The sequence below is a fragment of the Eucyclogobius newberryi genome, unplaced genomic scaffold, assembly GCF_026437365.1.
Source record: "Eucyclogobius newberryi isolate DKJ021-1_F unplaced genomic scaffold, fEucNew1.0.hap1 SCAF_17, whole genome shotgun sequence".
Classification (NCBI taxonomy): Eukaryota; Metazoa; Chordata; class Actinopteri; order Gobiiformes; family Gobiidae; genus Eucyclogobius; species Eucyclogobius newberryi.
Window position 1 is genome coordinate 8639012 of NW_027315801.1, and position 20632 is coordinate 8659643.

The following is a 20632-nucleotide window of genomic DNA, read 5'->3' on the forward strand; positions in this document are numbered from 1 at the left end:
GTTAGTCTTGGTATCGCCTTTCATCTTTTGTCATATTTGCCTGCTACGGACACATTAAGGAAGCTGCTGTGTGTGGGAAAGGTGAAATGTAGTATCCCAACACTAAGCTCACCCAACATGATTTGTAAATGCATATGTTTGAGACACGGATCTCCAGTGAATGTTCGGACTGCCGACTCCTTCCCTCACCTGGACAGGCTTCACCTCCGGGCCTACACTGCCCTCTCAGCTTATCCTCGTTCTCTGCTCAACGCCACATGCTCAAGCCACTGCTCTGCTATCCCCATCACGCCAGTTTTCACTTTTTTATTTTGACCACCACAAGTGGGACAATCTTAACTCAAATCTCACTCTGTATCCAGATTGAAATACATGTGTGATATTGAAGAAGGTTTATACTATTAAAGGTAGAGATTGGGTTCTGCATAAAATATTACATATAATCTAGCACATCATAAGGTATTTTTAAACATGGCTGTGTGTTCTTTGCATTTAATCCTTCTCCAGATCTTGACTTGGCTCGTGGTCAGGAGAACCTTTAGCTGGAGGATAACTTACCATATTGTGCTCTTTTGAACCAGGTTGTGCTATCACATTTTCCATGCTTGATGTCATCAGAGCTTTGCTGCACCTTGAACATGTAACTATGATCCTGTGAATCCACCTGCAGTGGGCTCTGGCAGGTGCAGCTCACGGGCCCTGGACCACAGCAGCTTCATCTGCAGTGACTCGCGGCGTAAATCACCCCTCTCTTTGATAGTTCTGCCTAACTCAGACACCCCCAGGATCAAGGGGACACTAATTATACTCTTACTCCTGTTTCCCCATAAACAGTGATGGGACAGTGCCAAGGTGTGCAGGGCTGTAATATGCATGTCGCTCTAAAGTGGGGTTACCTCAGCCTTTGGAGTGTGTTGATAAGAAGCACAGGTATATTCATAGGCCTCTCACCTGTTGGAGCTGGATTTATGGGATTCTGGGAAGCTTGCTGTGTTATTGCTGAAGATCTGCTGCCGCTTAACCCGCCTTTGTGACCCCTTAAATCAGACCTGCACGATTCTACCTGCCAGTAATTATCTCTAAGAATGAACAGACTTTTAAGAACATATTAGACAAGATGCTTCTTGTTTTATGTTTTACTATAATGAATGCTGAGCTATTTCTTTTAACATTTTCATGCTTGATATGCCAACTGGCCACTTGCCAGACTAAGTCTTGCTTGTTAGTCAATAAAAAAGTAGTTTTATTGTGAGACTGTTTTGTTGTACACAATGAAACAACAGTTTTTATAACCAGAAGGCCAAAAGACAACAGAAGAACCATGCAGACTGGTTGAGTGAAGAAAGAGACACACTGCAAAAATGATGTTGTCAAAAAGTTTGGAGGGTGTTGATTTAAAGTAATTGTAATATTTAAATGTTGGTATATTTGAAAAGTCTGTGATTAATACAGCCTATCACCACAACTGTAATACACCCAATAATAACATAATCAATTGCCTGCACTTAACTGATATTAGCTTCCAATAGCAGCTTGTTTTTGGAATGACAGTCCTGAGCGCACACGGGTGGGAAAATCTGCCGTAAAAGTGTTGTTAAAACATACATCCACAAAGCTGTCATTACCCAAGTCCCTTCATTCTACAATTTTCTCAAACAAGTGGACGCAGCTAAACACAATAATTGGACATAGAGGGAAGACATACTGAACGTACTCTCTCGTTTTCCTTCCCCTCTTTTCCTGATCGCTCTGACCATAAATCTCCTCACACATGATTATGTCAGCCATACTTGTGTTTCTGCCTCCTGGTTCAGACATGCACAAGCACCTCTGAGCAGCGGCTGCACACTGAAATTGCAGAGCACAAGGTTGTCTTTATGTGATTCCGGAGATACTGCAGTGAGGAGTTCATTCAAGCTCTGTTAAAAGAGCCGGCCGTGCGCCTTTTGGGGAAGTGAGCGATGAGAAGGGGAGATAGAAAAGCTGACAAAATCCACTCCCCTGCAACAAGAGAGCCATATCGGACTTCCCATCAGATTTGGCAGGTAAACACGGCGGGCCAAAAGCAGCTTCTCGCATTGTCAGGAGCTTTGAGGTAATCACCCAAAACACAATCAACTCCAAAGAGGGACTTTTTGTCTTTCGAACGATGAAAATACCAGTCTGTCTGTAATGAGTCACCATATTTCTAGACATTTTTGAGGTTTATGCTAGCGCTAGAATAGGCACAATAATAGAGTGACCCTATGAAACAATATACAAATGCAAACAAAAGTGAATAAGAACAAAATTCCACAACAATAATAAAAATATATTTTTTGTTTTTGTTTTATTAAACTCATTTTTACCACAGCTTACCAACACAACCTACAATGTACTACTATTATGTAGTAACAGGCAAACACATTTATTCTGGCATTAAAGGTGCACAACAGCTTTAAAAGGAGACATATTATCCTTTTTTCTTGTAAGTAAATCATCATTTCACAGTCAGTTCATTATAAACCACAATATTGATCTAAATATAGTATAATATCTCTTAGCAATAGAAACGTGTTGATTGACTTCCTGTTCAAAACTGCAGATTTGATAAGCTCCGCCTCTTCATGGTCACATTTCACGTTATCTCACAGAAGATTTTCATTTATGTGTTTTTGTCTTTGAAAAGTGGTTACGTGACATTTTAGAATCATACGTGTTTTACTTTGAGGCCTTATTTTCAAACAATCACAACTCAATACAGGGGTGTGGGTGGGGACATGAGGTAGGTGAAAACAGGATTTTTCTGAGCAATCAAGCTTCAGTCACAGGACAATACCGGATTTCTCAAACCTGCAGGAACCAATCAAAACACAACTTTGAGTCAACTAATTCTGAGGAAACACGGTTATTGCAATGACATAGACATTAAAAATATTGGATGACAAATGACAGGTTTCCTTTTATTTATTTATTTTGGATGATAGTGAATTTTGAAGTTGAAGTTAAGTTTAAGGGTTATGAATGATAAAAACACATGATCAGAGGTTGAAGAGCTGGCTTTGATGGCTCTTAAAACAATCTAAGTGACCCATATATGATACTTTTAGCGTGCTGCAGGTCGATGGGGGGCCCTCATGGCTTCCTTCACACCCCCAGCCGTAGACGTCACCTGAGCTCCAGCTTACAGTAATCCTGGGTCCACGGGATGTTTTCAACCCAAACACCCAGCTCACTACAGCCCTGTAAGACTCTGAGACGCTTTGGAAATATCACTGATACCCATCCACCACACAACAACACAACGCCTGGAATGTTCCATGGTATTGCATTCATTTCAAGTGTTTCTTAGTCAGACAACTTTGTTAGCGAGATGTATTTTCCTTGACATGTTTCGGCTGCGAGCCATCGTCTTGATCCAGCTTTTGACCCCTGCCCCATTCCAGTCGAGGATATGATTATTCCAGTTTGCTGTGGTCTGGTATTGTGGATAAGTAACATGTCATCAACACTGACAGCGCTGAAAATGGCAGCTATAGCAGCCAATACATGTCAGGGAAACTACATGATACCATATCTAGGGATAACTTTGCCATAACCGATACACGTGTTGCATTTTCCCATTAAGTCACATTATCAAAATAATAAAAGCACAGTTGTTCACCCACAGTGTCTTCATGTACAGTGCTTGCCCTGAGTCGTCATAACTTCCAGACATGTTTCAGTTCAGAAAGCAATGCAGATTCTCCTCTTGCATGTTGTCGTCCGTTTCTTTGAACAAATGCTGTAAAATGTGGTGATGCAACAAACATATTCTAATTCAATCGGGGTAACACACATTAATATAAGAAGTGCCATTCTGTTTACACAATGTAGTGAGGAAGGTTCAAGTCATCACTAGCACAGAACAAGAATGAACAAAACTGTGTAACTTGTTTTCTATTAACAGAAACTAGCTCAGGGGCTTCTTGGAGGTAAACAACTCCCATGTTCTTGACTGATGGTGTCATAGCTTCCAGACATTGTTGCAGTTCAGAACGCAGTCACTCCACGATAGCATCACGTAACCTCTTTAGTCCCCGCCAACTGACCTGCGTAATAGTCTGAATCTGCCAAAAGCAAATAATCGCAATGTATTACAAATGTCCAAGTTCTTGTGATCAATAAATAACCATGGAATTTTAGTAAACATTCCCAAACATCGCATACATTTTGACTGCTCTTGCACTCCATGACCTTAGCAAGAAGCGCATAGCAAGTTCTAAATCATGCGCACAAGCGTGAACGAAAATAAAATAGCTTTTTCCCGTATTTTATTAGCAGAGACTTCGAAGTAAACAATCCTTCTGTACTTGAGTGATGGTGTCATAGCTTCCAAACATTTTTCAGTTCAGAAAGCAGTTGCAATGCAGTGTCTCTGTGGCGCTCTCTCGCTCTCACACACACTTCTCCTAACCTGTCTGGACACGCTGCTTAAACGTATCGTTGCAGAAAGCCATGAAACAATTTGAACTGATGCTGCCAGTTTTGGAAATAGCTAAAGCGCATGGTCAGACCTATTATATCATTAATCTTCTGTGCGTCTCTCTTCACTCATGCTTTGCCAAGACGTGGAAACACCCTCACCTTTACCTGCGGAATCAAGTAGTAAAAAGATCTCTGAAATGTGCTGCTAACTTTGATATGTCTCCCATAATGGTGGTGGAAAAAAAGTGTTTTGAAGTCCAGAGAAGCTTTCAATCGTGTTATCTGTACATCGCCGCACAATTGAAACACATCGCAGGGAAGTCTGTCGAAGGAGAGTGATTTGAGTGAAGTATACGCAAAGCTTTGGGTATGTTTGAGGTCAATGAGAGACTTATTTGTGCACTTGAGATGTCTGAACTATAATAACCACCGAATGCTGCCTTCAGTGTTGGCTGTAAACAATGAGTGTGCCAGCTGACGTCTTACTGTACCTTTGATCGCTGCACAAAGTCAAATAAATATTGGGAAATGTACTGATAACCTTTCAAATCACATAATTAGATACAAAATATTTAGTTACAAGATTGGGGTGACACCCACAGTACACATGGAGCTGCCTTCTTCATGCTGTAATGGGAAGTTTGGTTTGTGTAATTTGTCTACACTGAATTTTCACATGTAGTTCAACATCAGATATAAAGAAAAACAATGTGTATAACAAAAAGCCAGGAAGTAAAATGAGAAAAAAATACTTCATTCAATCTGCATGATCAGACATTAGTACAGTAATATTCTACCTTTTATAATATCTTTACAGTTTGACAATACTCTAGGTAACGCTTTTCTGATGGAGCGTACACCACCTGCTTGTGAAGATGTTATTGCTTTTCCTGGAATGTTCCACATTATGGCATTAAACTGATCTGGTTTGTATTCATTACAGGCGTTATTATTGGTCAAAAAGATGCGGTCAGTAGGGTTTGATCTGTAACTTGGCTTGGGAGCATCACCAGCTTGTTTGCATGAAGCTAGATCTGTTTAATGCCATACAGTGGAACATTATAGCTCACATTCTAAAACAGTGTTGATTAGCCTCTTTGACATATAAAAAATTGAAAACATTTTTGGGAAATTAAAATATCATAATTGGGTCGTCTAGCACCATTGCCATAGCCATTAACTATTCATAGCAGAACATTATATCGTCTGAATGGGCAAAAGTCCTCAAAATATCACCAGAAAGTTTATATTATTCACCAATTTAAAAAACATTCCTATTCTCTGGAAGTATACGTCAGTCTAGTACAAAAAATAAATTGATAAAGCAATGTGTCTCCCGTAGAACAAGTGCTTTGGACCCTCTGGTGTTGAATAGTCTGTGTCTCCAGTGTCGTTGGGGCTGAACAGCGCTCGGCCGATACGACAGTGCTAAATGACAGTGCGGTTCAACACGGGGCCAAAGGTTTGAGAGCGGGGCCGGGCGGCACAGCTGGACGTCCCGCTCCGAGGTCAGTCTCAGAGATGGTAATGAGATGAAGAATAACACAAAGAAGTCATCTCACGTTTTCTGACCTTAATGATTTTACACCTTTATGCCACAGCACGGTGATTTATGGTGATTCTGTTGCGATACCATGTTGTTGTCCTAACAATAGTGACCCCAGCAATATAAATGACTCTTTCTTCAGGATGGGCTATTCATTAGTGAGTGTCTCCTCTTGGCTCAGTTAAACAGAATAAAGGCTAATGACACTGTGATGCCAGAACAGACAGAGACAAACTCTCGCTCATTGTAAAGACTTTAGATTCTTTCACTTTCTAAGCAGTCAGAAATGTCCCTGCTGTTCACCGAAGGCAATACTGATGAAGAGGAGGTCTGTCGCAATATATAAGAGGGAGAAGAAGTGAAGAAGTAGATGTGTCAGAAATGTGTAGCTGCTACCAGAATCAAATGTAAGTAGTTCATTTCTGAAAGTGAAAAATGAAATGTTAAAATTACAGATATACTTTATTATTCGCTTCTACATCTAAGCTTCTTCCAGCAATGACAGAAACTAAATTTATTGTTACTCAAGACAAAATAAAATAGCCAATACTTAAATACTTCATTTAGTTTTTAATGTTATAGATTGGAGGTGTCATCTATTTTAAAAAATGTTGTCAAATTCTGAGTTTATGAAAGGACAAACTTCTTCAAACTTCTCTTCTCGCTCATTTCTCATTTCTCTGAGCTCATTTCATTTTCTTCCTCATCTGAAAACCTCGAAGAGCAAAGTTGTGAGTTTTTGGACTGGACTGCTCATTTATATTGTTGCTGTCTTTTCATATATCACAAACTGGACAAAGATGGAAAATCACGTACGTAACAATTTCGCTTTATGAATGACACCCCAGATCTGTGGAGAGGCGATGTTTTGTGCATTTTAGCATAAAACACTCACAATTGAACTTATGCGAGATAGAGGAGCTTAATGTCATGTGGAACTTTCAAGTTAAAGCAATATCTTCATGGAGACAAGCAGGTGACACCCTCCACCAGGAAAGTTACATCTTTAAGAACAGCACTGCTCATTTGTACGTCAAATTTGTCCCTTGTATTGACAATTTTGACACAATAAGTCACAGAAATCGACAAAGGTGAAAGGTAAACTTTTTACTTCCCCTTGCTGTGCAGAAAATAGACAATATCTACCGGTACAACAAAACAGTATCAGGTATTGAATCTGATCTGAAGTATCATCTGATCTAATGCCCGATGAAACAAAGAGGACAAAAGAGACCGGAGCATTGTGGTACAGCAGCAAAAAGCCTCATCATAAATCACTGTAGAGGAGAAGAATGGGCTTCTGTGACAGGGAGAGCAGCCTGACAATAACCCTGTCTACTGTGACACCGGCTCAGGCCTGGAGGCTCTGCACTGAACGGCCTGTGGGAACATGAGGCCTCCACTACACACACACATGCACTACACACACATGCACACACACACACACATGCACACACACACATGCACTACACACACATGCACACACACACATGCACACACACACACACATGCACTACACACACATGCACTACACACACATGCACACACACACACACATGCACTACACACACATGCACACACACACACACATGCACACACACACATGCACTACACACACATGCACACACACACATGCACACACACACACACATGCACTACACACACATGCACACACACACATGCACTACACACACATGCACTACACACACATGCACTACACACACATGCACACACACACATGCACTACACACACATGCACTACACACACACATGCACTACACACACATGCACACACACACATGCACCACACACACATGCACACACACACATGCACTACACACACATGCACTACACACACACATGCACTACACACACATGCACACACACACATGCACCACACACACATGCACACACACACATGCACTACACACACATGCACTACACACACATGCACTACACACACATTACACACACATGCACACACACACATGCACTACACACACATGCACTACACACACATGCACTACACACACATGCACACACACACATGCACTACACACACATGCACACACACACATGCACACACACACATGCACTACACACACATGCACTACACACACACACACACGCACACACACACACACACATGCACACGCACACACACACACACACACGCACACGCACATACACACATGCACACACACGCACACGCACACACATACACACATGCACACACACGCACACACACACACACATCAGATTCGAAAATTTGATATTTTTCCTTAAATTGATTATAATTATATGTATATGTATTGTTCATAAATGTGTAACATGATCATTAAGCTCTTGAACCCACTATATCACAACAGAAATCAGTAATACTTTATAATAACCACTCTTGTAATGAACAGCCTTAATAAAGCATTGACAAAGACTTAATTCATAATAGTAGCTCAAGGAGTGTGGTTAGGGTATTAAATAAGTAGTTACTAACTGTCAATCATTCTGAATAAACTATTTGTTCACTATGAATTAAGTGTACGTTAATGCTTTATAAAGGCTTAATAAAGTGTAGTTATTATTAAGTGGTGCCAGCAATTATAGACCACAATCCTTAGCTCTGTTTCAGTGGCGGTGATGATTTGATCACCGATATAGGCAATACTAACTGCCATTGTGCCCTTGAGCAAGACAATGTAAGATATTCCTTTATTGTCCCACATGGGGAAATTTCATTGGTGCAACGCAGGTAGATCCAGAGGTAGATACAGAAGAACAGATCACTTATAGGAAGTCTGAAAAACACTTTCAGTAGAAGATAAATAAATAAAAACTCCCATAGACAAATAAATAAATACCATTGCATGTGATCCCGACAGTAATTGCACATGAATATGTGTCACGACAGCACATAGATTGCACATGAATTTCACAGTAATTGCACATGAATTGCACATGAATTCCAACAGCAATTGCACATATGACAGAATTGCACATCAGTATTAGGTTAGGTCAGTATGTATATACCCACAATACCCACCTGGGGATCAGCAGTGCCTGCAGAGGTTTGTTCATTGTTAAGTGACTGTATAAATGGACGATGTAACTTGCCCTATTCATGGGTTTCAGCTCAACATTTTGAGGACTTTTGACCATTTAAATCATATAATACTTTGTTAATTTTTGTATTGTTCATCAATAATACATTTCTTACAGATGACATTTCTGTACACATAAAAAAACACTATTCAAATTGTATTCTGTGTGGTCATTTTGTCATGATGTCTGCTGCTCAAACCTGTGATCATGTTTCGATGTTTAGAATTCCTCTAAACGCAGTATTTGGATGCGACTGGTGCATCAGCTCCAACACACAAACATTACTGAATGTTGCCGTCGCTCCGATCGTTTCCTCAGGCCAATTCCTTTCACTACTGCCCCTCTCACAGCCGACTGTCAGTCCACTGTCAAAAGAAGATACATTTGTGTACATGAGACTAATGGAAAATACCTGTATAAAGTGCTTTCCATCACTTACATTTTTAATAGTTATAATTGTGGATTTAGACAAGATGATTTATAAGCACCTTTTCAACCGCTGAAGTAATGACTGAAAGTGAAACAAGTGCGTTTTGTCAATAGTTAGTGGTTATAGACACACTGTACAATCAGGGAACGATGTAAACGCTCCCTTCTTTCTAAAGCAGTGCAGAGCAAGTTGAGCAGGTTTCAGTAATTACATGAAGAAAAAAATTACTTGAGTCCCTGGGGTGATTGTGGCCACATCCACAGTAATAACAGCAGAAATGTGCGTGCTTCTGTACTGAACATGAGCGCTCGCGAGCGATTGTGTCATTAAGAACGGATTAGCAATGAAGAAGTAACAATAACAAGTATGCAGGAATCGTCATGCCAGCCCGAATGTCAAGTGAGGCTAACTAAACTGGAATAAAGGGTAAAAATAAAGTAAGTACAGAAAATATTCCATGATTCACCAATACACATTCAATTTACACATAAATACCAAATAACCTAATTGCATTTTCTGTGTTTGATGACTGCAAGACATAAAACGAGTTAGGACAAGGGGGAATAAGGCAGAACATATGTAACTAATTTAAGATTTGAGGAGTAATTTGCCACTGATTACATAATTAGACTGATTACCACTGTTAGATTTTAAATTATGGGTTTGTAGGAATGCAAGAAAAAACAAAATACTGTGATATTCTTCATTGATCATTTTAAATCTCATGATAATATTGTGGGCTGTTATATATCAAAGCACGATCTTCTTTGCTCCATTTCAGTGCAGACGACATGGAAAGAACTTTTATATCTTTATTCCTTGGAATAAGACAAAAAATGAGTCACACCAAAGTCACGGAAAGAAAATTGTAACGTATCTGCAATGCGGTTAGACTCACTACAATGTCGCAATAAATATCGTACGGTGAATTGAATATTGTGATAGTATCGTACTGTGAGATTTGCATATTGTATTTTTGCTATACAATTTGGTCAATTGTATAAAGGCATACATTGTTGTTTAATCATGCTCTGGTTCTGTATCAAGGCTTAGACATTTAATTAACCTGATCATTATTATCATCATCATCATTAATTATAGTAACACTTCTGGTGGATGTGTAAAGATACATTTCTATAGCATTTATTCAATTGCAGATGTTTATATTGAAGAAATAAAAAAGGAAATATGTTACTTGTTCCTGGTCTGCTTGTTTCCATGGAGATACAAATGCTTAGTGCCACACGGAGGAACATTCAAATAGAAATGTCACTTGATATGTTTTTTCAATCATCATAAATTTCAACATGACAACACTTTGAATTGTTCTGTTTTGTCTTTGCCAAACAAACACCTAAATTACCGCAAATTCCTCACTACATTAAATTTACAGTTTTGCGAACTCATTCACTAATTCATGAGCCTCTTCTTTGACATCACTCAAACTAAAAGTGAGTGGAAATAGAACGGACACCTGTGCACTCTCAATTAACACATCTGTCAACATCATGAAAGGCCCAGTTTAACCGTTAAGTCTGTTTGAAGCGCCGTAAAACTCCCTGTGCCACTGGCATCAGGCCTCTCTGTGGTTTACACTCCAACTCTTTCATGATTTGTGTTAAATTGTTACAGATTCCTCCCCAAATCCTCGTAGTCAATCAAACTCCTTTTCCAAAAACAAGCCTTGGGCAGTAGCAGCAGCAGCAGCAAGTCCAGGAAAAAGCTCAATCAGAGATGTTTTTGAGCGAGCTACTGTGTCCGTGAGGCAAACCCGCACTCCCGAGTGATTAATCTAACTGTATCAAGAACAACAATAGCGAGATCGAACAAGTTTGCGGCGGGCGACAATGCGCGCTAACAAGGGCTAATCTGCAGCCGAACAGATGTTGTGAGAGTAGTGATAGATTTGAGTGCGAGCAGATTGTGTCGAGAGCCGAATGCTTGAGTATCAACACCTATTTAATCATGAAGAGAGCCATCCTCACAACTATGACAGTAATTCCAGCTGAGAGAGCCGCACTGACAGACCAATCACCGGCAACGGTTAGCGCCTTCTGCAGAGGAGAAATAGTACTCAAAAGTATACAGAAATACAGAGCTGACTGTAACTCATAGTAAAAATACAGGCGGCTTTATCTTTTGGATTTTGTTTTCCAAGGCTGTATGTACTAAATTTCAAATAAAATGAATGAATATGAATAAAAGTCAGCTGTTTTGTGTCAAATGTCCTGCTACCATGGACTGCTCCTGTATGAAAGACTCATTTCTAAAATAAAAAGGCAAGATAAATACGTTTCAGGTCATTTTGTGAAACATTCTAAGCAAAACAATGACATAGAGATGAGAAGAAAGGTTACATATAGGTCACCTTTAATGCAATTTGACTACACTTATGCTATAAATGTACTTGAGTCACCTACTTAAGAAATAGTATCCAGTTACTTACCTCCTCTGGCCTTTTGTAGAATCCACCCAAATAGTTATCTCTGTCTGCCAATGTTTGGACTTCCTCAAATTTATGCATTCAATAAAAAGACGAGCGGTGCATTCCTGCCGAGTTCTGTGCCAACCTGCATGACTGTTTGCACATCCAGACCCTGCGCCGTGTGAGGGGGAGCAGTGTATAGATGGGCTGCAATCATGGCAAGATGATCCTAGTACATTAACACCACAGAACACAGTAATTTAAGAATGAAAATGTGCTTTTGTATGTTTCCTAAAATCCATAAAAACTGTAACAACCCTCCAAGAAGATCAATCCTCAGAGGAAATGGGACTGTAACGGAACTTCCACATATATTACAGACTATATTGGTACAAGATCTGCCCTCTTATTTGAAGGACACCATAGATATGTTCATGTAGGTGATGCTCTCTTTGTTATTGAAGCACTATGTACTAATATTCCACATGAAGATGAGCTGCATGCACTGGAATTTTATTTACAAAGATCTGAAGAGAGTTTACTTCCAAGTAATTTGATTGTGTCATAAACAGAATATTTTCTCATTTCAGGATCAGCTTTACAGACAAGAACAAGGAACTGCCGGGGGCCGCTATGCAGGTCTCTACCTGGGCATCTACACCGAGAGCAAGCCAGTTTTCAACTCAATTAAATAGCACGGACGCTGTATAGATTTGTTGTTTTCTGGGCACAGTTGAAGAACTATTACAATTTTATGCATTCATAGAATGTGAAGTATAGCAGGACATCAACTACCTCAGAATCATGGCAACTGAAACTATTCCAAATACTCTGAGGGGAGGAGATAGGCTTAAACGACTCTTACAAAGGGAGACGTTTTGGTTCGTAACATTGAAGGCAACATCTTGGCCGGGTGTAAATGATGAGATAGACTTTTCACCACGTTTTTGAACACGTGTTTTGGAGAGATTATGAAAATTTTATAATATCTAATGTTTGTTGGACAATTGACTGTGGTCAAGTTGTGAATGTAGGTGGGCCTCGAATGTATGTACGCTCACTTATTATTAAAGCTGTATTGCATTATTCTATGATTCTGTGTCTTTTTCATTGTCTAATGGGGCACCATTTTGTATATATTGTAACATATTGTATAATACACATTTTAATGGGGGTATTTACATGTGCAAATTATGATAGTAATTATCATTACTAATTGTTGTAAATATGACAGTTTTTTCAATATGTGACGCAGGACCTTGTGCTCCTCCCTACATAATGTTGAACCCACATGTGTCTCTGTGCACCCCGAGGAAGGCTTGGAGATTTTAACCAATGTACTATAATGTTTGACCTCCTCAAAAATAAACTAGAAATGGCTCTAAAAATAGCCATACTGCTAATTTTCCTTTTTAAATACTGTCATAGTCCATAGTTGCCAGCAGAGGGCGACAAATAGAACAAGCAAGGAATTTGAACGAGAACATGTATATTTGTTTAAATACTACAAAATACACAACAAATATATCCAATATTTATTACAAATAAATAAATAAAAACTTGCTGGTAACTGCAACAAAATCAAAACATCAGTATTGTGCTTTGATAAACATGATCAGAAATAAAATAACATGTTGTTTTACGCTCTGATTGTACAAACCACGTCTGTCATAATCAACTAATCAAGTGGCTCCTTCAGGATCACAGTGAATGGCGAGGGAATGTGCCAAAAGTGCAGAGGTGTGCTCCAAACAGCCCCAGGCGCCACCTCGACCTACGTTCCCAATTTTATAAGATGCTTAAGTATCATTATCAAATCTAAAAGTCTTACTTAAAATGTGGTAAAGGCACTTATTATCTTTATTTACTATTGTTTATCTGTGAGTGAAGCTTTTGTACGTGGCAGATTTGTCTGAGCATACCTGATGTCATGTGCATGTCATAACGTCTTGCACGGATCCTGCCTGTTCTTGTGAGCGTGAGCATTTGAATTAGGAAAAAATTGGAACATGCATAATGAGCACAATGAAAAAACTGCAATATGTTCCAAGAGCCGCATGCAACTGACCCGGGACACTGCGAAAGGAAATTGACAACCATCTATTAAAATGTAATAAATGCTGTCATGATTTTAAAATGATTACTTCCAAATTCCCCCAGCTCAGTGATCATGACTCCCACTTTGGGGAACCACTGGTCCGGAATGTCAAAACTGCACTGATTAATATACAAAGGGGAACAGAGGAGGTGACAGTTTTTTGGCCCATTATCAAATATCTGAATGTAATTTGGGAGAATTCTATTGCCTCAAATTTAAATCAATAGAAAATACTTTTATATAAAAAGACAGTGTTTTACTGTGGACATTTCTGCCATCGCAGCTTTGTTTGTTGGAACAGAATGTTGAGTCTAATGTTTATTATGGAGATTAAAGAGATTTGTATTTAATTTTTTAACATGTTTTGTGCGTTGACTTAGGCTAAACATCTTTGCCATTTCAGTCTAAATGAAATCATCCATGAAATGAATTAGTATCATCAAAAACAATAACCAGAAAGTAATCATTGTGTGTATTTCTGGACCGAGTGAAGATATTTATGCAGGCAAACAAATAGCAAACATCATCAAGAAACACACACATACAACAGTGACGTTCACCCTAACACCCCTTCATTCTAACTCCCTAATTTCTCAACCATGGATCTTACACAATGTTATATTTAGAAGGTGAATCGTGCTCCACATTTCGCCGCAGGCCAACATGCCGCAGCACAGTCCCTGACCGTATGATGATCACATCTGAAGAGGGGAAAATGCCTGATTGAAAAAACAAACACTCCAGCTCATTACACTCTGTGACATCGTTTATTCCAAGGCAAGCCCCGACTGTTCATCTTTATTCACCTCTGCCCATCGCTCACCTGCTGGAAATGTGTTACGCTAACCAGAGCAGACATTCCACCGCTGGGTAGTGGAGCGAGTGAGGCGTTACAGAGGAATGCCCTCCTGAGGACACGTCACCTGGTGTGGCATCTCACTGTTGACCAAGAAAAGGAACCTTCAATCAAGGTTGGATGAAGACTATTCGAAGTTTGTGTTTTATAGTTTGAAGCTAAAATAAACTTTTCAAAATGATTAGTCATCAGCTCCTGCGGTGACAAGTCAGTGATAACTAAGCAATATTAAAGTCAATGAGGCAGACAGAAAAACAAAGGGCTTAATTGTTTTCTTAGATAGATGTCATCTGTCATAAAACGAGTAAGTGTGGATAGAGAAACTCGCTCCTGTTGGTGTAAACAAGTTAAATGAGGCTAAAGTCAAAGCTACTCCATGTTTTCTTGCAGCAGTTCAGTAATCTGATAAAAACAGTTGTAAAAGGTGCTCTTTTCTATGTAACATGTGATTGAAGTGCTTTGGTTGACTAAATGTTCAGACTTAGCGTGACATGCTCCAGACTATATATATATATATCATACACTGATCCATATGCAACACACTGCATTGCACAGTGTCTTCTGACTTTCAGAACCACCCTGACCTCAGCTGTTGGACTGATCCACAGTGGTCAGCCTCCTGTCACCTGGTCACTTCTGTTCTGCCTCTGAGAGCTGCAGGAACATTTGGAACAATCTCTGAATCAAAATCCAATACCTCAATTCAGATCATTCATATCATCATACGCCTTCTGAATGTCAAATGTTGTCATTACCTTAAGCACAGAACCTTCAGGCAAACATAAATCAGAGCTGGTGCAGCATCTGTAACTCAGTGAGGAATAAAAACATCCTTATAATTGTTGAATGTTAAATCAATGTGGAGTTTGAAAAGCTGAATTTCAAACTTGATCCTTGTGCTTCATGATGCAGAGATTCAGGGACCACAAGTACAGTGCAGATCATGATAAAACCACAATCTCAAAGCCTGGCTGAAGCTGACACAAATGTCTTTGTGTATGTAATGACCTTTAAGGACCACCCACAAGAATGACATCTGTGTTATGGCATCTTCATGATAGGCACACAGCCAAAGTTTGGATTGCATCACCTCTTTCTAGAGTCTCTGTTGCTGCTAGTGGGGCTGAAATGTTTGGAAACTTACCTAACCGACATGATAAAAACCACAAACCAACAGCCCAGTTTGTAATTAATCCATCTGATTCAGAACACAGTGAACAAGCGCCCCCTATGGGAAAGGAGGTATAAAGCAGGGATTTAAAATAATCCCACTCCATCTGGATGTTTCATAAGGATCATTTGAAATCCACTTGAAACTTTTTGATTCTACTAATTGACTGAAGTCTGAAATCAGTAAAAGGTTTATTGCCATTGTCAGTGACCAAAAACAAACATTTTACAAACTAGGAACGGCGATAAGGTGCAACATGAAACCATTATAATTGCAAAATAGACATAAATAAAAAAATATAAATAAATAATAATTTCTTACAGCCAACGATGCAATTAGATTTGAACTAAGCTCGAATCGCGATGCATCCCGGTTCATACCACATTGTTTTTTGGTTCCAGGTCCAATCTTTTTAATAGTTTGTTTTCTCCAATACCAATCTCAATATGACACGAATCTTCTTGGTTTTTTTATGTGTTTTTGTTTTTTTAAATGAACACAGTTTAGTGTTGTGCCTTTATAAACATAGGTGAGCAATCCTGAATTTGGCTCCATCTCGAGTAATTTGATACTTAAAAAAACACTTATTTGTTTTAATGTTTGTGCAATATTACTCCTCCACAGACAGAGCATCACGCTCAGTAACAGAGACATTAGGTGATGTTTTAGCTCTCTGTTCATAAAAACAGTGTTTTTCCCATATTATTTATGTTTGAGGTCTCTAAAAAGAAGAGAAGCCTGAGTGGGCAGGGCTACTTAATAAACATGTAAACAAAAGTTGTGCATCGCCCGATTTGAACAAAGTTTGGATTTCATGATCTGGTCACCAATGGGCCGATGTATTGATTTATAGGTAATTTCCTGGTAATTTAGTATCACGTTTTAAAATTAAAAAGTTAAAAAAAAGTGTCTTTTCTTTTCTTTATTTTTTGACCATCACGATACAACGTGATAGTATCATGTTAAAATGTGAAACTAAAGAATAATATATTTATTATAATTAAAATTTTGTTCAAAAAGTAACTACTGGCCTATTTTATTTAAGCACCCTTGGCAGCTCTACGCTTCCATAGTGAAGACAACAAAGAGATAACACAAATACTATGGCTGTCAATATTAACGTTTTAGCTGTATAGAGCCTCCTCCATGAGCGTTCAGTTCGTGTTTCAACTGCTTTGGGCGTTATCGTTAGCATTAGCAGCGTCAGCTTTAGATGAATCTAGATTAACCGAGAAAACGATAAAAAGTCTGATGCATTGTAATGTCGCCACTTGCATTGCTGAATCACTTTCCTCCCAACGCACTTGTACGCACATGAGCACGCCGGTGTATCGATGCAAATCAGGTCATCTCCCCATCTCTAACATAATTGTACAGGCCTGCAACAGTCCAGTGATCATACCATTGATATGTATGGCGGCAATATAGCTCCATGACATTATGCTTTTTAACAATCTTGTTCAAATAATGGATACAGTCGTTATTGGCAATGGCATTTCAGTTGCTATTCGACCTTTGGCGTTCGCTTAGTTTGCCCTTTTATGAAAGATATAATGTCCATGGATCATAATGGTCTAGTTAAAATTAGAGCTATCTATTTAAAGCTTCAGTTTTGATCCACAAATGCCTCTTGTTCATCCGTGATTGAGTCTGTGCATAAAAAAAGATGAGACAACTCTTTTAAATCAGGCAGAAAGGAATGCACATCTACATTCTCTGGCCCAGGGGCCTTTGCCTGCACCCAACATGTTTTCAAAGCTCAATGAGAAGTCTAATAGCACCTAATAGCTCAATACACACAACTGTACATGCTGTTATGGTGACAAGCTTTACCTGCAGTTTCATATAACATTGCTCAGACTAAACTAATAATTACCCAGGATATCATAAATATATTAGCTTTGTAAGAGTGATGCCATTTTCACTAATTACCCCGCAATTAGATTTCTTCAACGAGGATTTACTAGTAATCCCACAGAATGTCCACGCTCAGAGAATCTGCTTTTTTGATCCTATCTTTTAATTTGGAAGCAAAAGGAAGTTGTTTTGTGTAATCCTAGCATGTAGAGGCACGATTACTATACGCTCGATTTTTTTTTTCCCCCTCAAAACTCTATGTACCCAGAGATGTTTTAGCTCGGCTCTAAGGCGAAGTGCCCACTAATTCTGTGAGTGAGAGTTTAAACAGGCCTTTCATGTGAAGTCAAGCCGCACCAAAACAATTCACAGTTCAATAGTTCTTCATGGCGGAGCTGTAAGTGAGACGGAGGAGGCGGCGCCAGAATTTTGCTCATATTCTGCATCATATGGATGGAAAATGCACAAATAAAGACTCAATCAAATCAAGGTTTGTTTTAGTGATATGCAATCTCTTACAATGGCCTTCAAAGTGGCTTGATACTGTTTCCGATGGTACAATGTGAGGTCAAAGTGTGAGCGGTCGAGTACAAAGTGCATGCGCAGACTGAATTGTGCTGCTGAGGGTCCCGTGATGGAGCAGTGCAAGCCAAATGTTTGTAAATGTCGACGTGCTCACCTTATTCACAGACTCTACAGGTTCATTTTTATGCTGACCAACGTACAAAAAACATTTCTAGTATGTGGGACTCACTGGCGTCTGAGCTTCTACAAATACTAATGTCCCCTTTGTCTTTGTTGTATGTTCTACTGTCTACTGTATGCTGCCGACTGTCTTTGACTGTTGACATTAACTAACTTTATGGACCAAGTAAGTGTCTGAAATAAAGCTAAATAAAGAATTAAAAGTCTGGACCATTGTCTGGACTTGAAAATGTTATATAAATGTAAGTCCTTCGAAACAAAAAGGCTACTTTGTTCTGAACACGTGTGGCAGGGGCTCTTTGGCGAGATCTTGGAATGTTGTGGTGTTCATAGATAACTTAATTGTTATTTGCTATGGCATCTGTGCTAATTCAAAGTCACTCTGAAACTCATGAGTACTTTTTTCCTCCCAAATTTCCTCTGCATTTCACCCGTTCTTCGCTGTGGAGCAAGTGAGTTAGAATCATTCAAAGGTTTTGATAGCTCAGCTTGATGGAGTGAACCAGTTATTAAAGGAAACCCATCCAATCACAAGGAGAACATGCAAACTCAATGTTCTCAGACAATTCTGAAATAGTTTGGGGTCTATATAACTCCTCTGTGCTGCAAGAAATAACCGCACAATAAATGGTCACATTGGGCACTTTTCTACACAAAGCGCTTTACATGAAGACACCACTCCATTATTCACACACATTCATACAGGACACTATCCACTGAGCTACCGCCGCCCTATACTATACACTAATGGATCCTTTCAACTAATACAATCTCATCTGTGGCGTTGAATAATAGCACCATTTTCTGAAGCTATTGTGGACAAAAAAAAATACTTTAGTTGAACTATTGTTTAGAGAGAAGATGTGAAACTTTCTACTAGTTTGTGTTTCATATGGCTATAGGTCCAGTGCAATCTGACAGTTTAACAGCAAATTCTTCTACAGATAAATGTTTTAAAGGACACAGGTTTTGTTAAATCTACTTTTTGGAGCTTTTGACCAGTTAAAACATTCTAAAACATACCTGAATTCCAAGTCGCTTCATTCATGCTAGTTTGATTACCGTAATTCTGTTTAGACTCTGTTGTCCACTCTGAGTCTCAGAAAAACACTCTGTTCTGAATTTCCCTGATCTGTGATGTCATATTCTACATTATGACATGGATCATTACAACTGCCAAGCAAGCGTTTGTTTCTTTCTCAAATGTACTGCCCTCTGTAACCAGTAGATGGAGCCTTAATGTCATTTTTTAGCATGAGAAAAGCCAGAGTGACATTAAGTACTTTGTTTGTGTGTAAATAATACTTGTCTTTTAAACTATAGACTAAAGTGATGTCGCCTATTGACCCCAGGACCATTTTGCGGTGAGGAGAAACGATACGCTCTTGAATCCAACAGCCAGTCCAAAACTATATAATTTCTTTTGATCACTAGACCTTGAAATGTCTTTGAAGGCGTCACTTTAAAGGAGACAGTACAAAGCAATAAACCAATGCTGACAGAGCAAGAACAGTTTCAACATAATTGATCGATGATTTTTGTTGTTGAAGTTTTGGCATATTTCTCTAAAGCCTGTCTTGGCTCCCAATTGCCGCTTGACTCCTAAATGACGCCTAAATGATCCAGAGGGGGGTTTTAGCATATCGCACAAACATCCAATTAAAAACATAAAAGCAACATTTGTCATAGCGAGGATATAAGAGGACGCTTTGTACGCTGCTTGAATCTGATGATGCCGCCAAATTAGCTAAATCCTTGATGACAAAAGTTGAAAGACTCCTGCAGCTTAGCCCTAACCTAAATAGTGTGGCAGTGTAGGGACACCTAACATAGAATTAAACACAATTATAGAAAAATGTTTCCAACCCCAGCGAGAAAGCGAGAAACCAGAGAAGCTCTATTCATTTGTCACAGCCTGAGGTGCTGGAGAATACACCTTTTCATATTGGCAGTTGTTTGATCAGTGCTCTTTCGCTGAGCATAGTATCGCTGCAGGTAC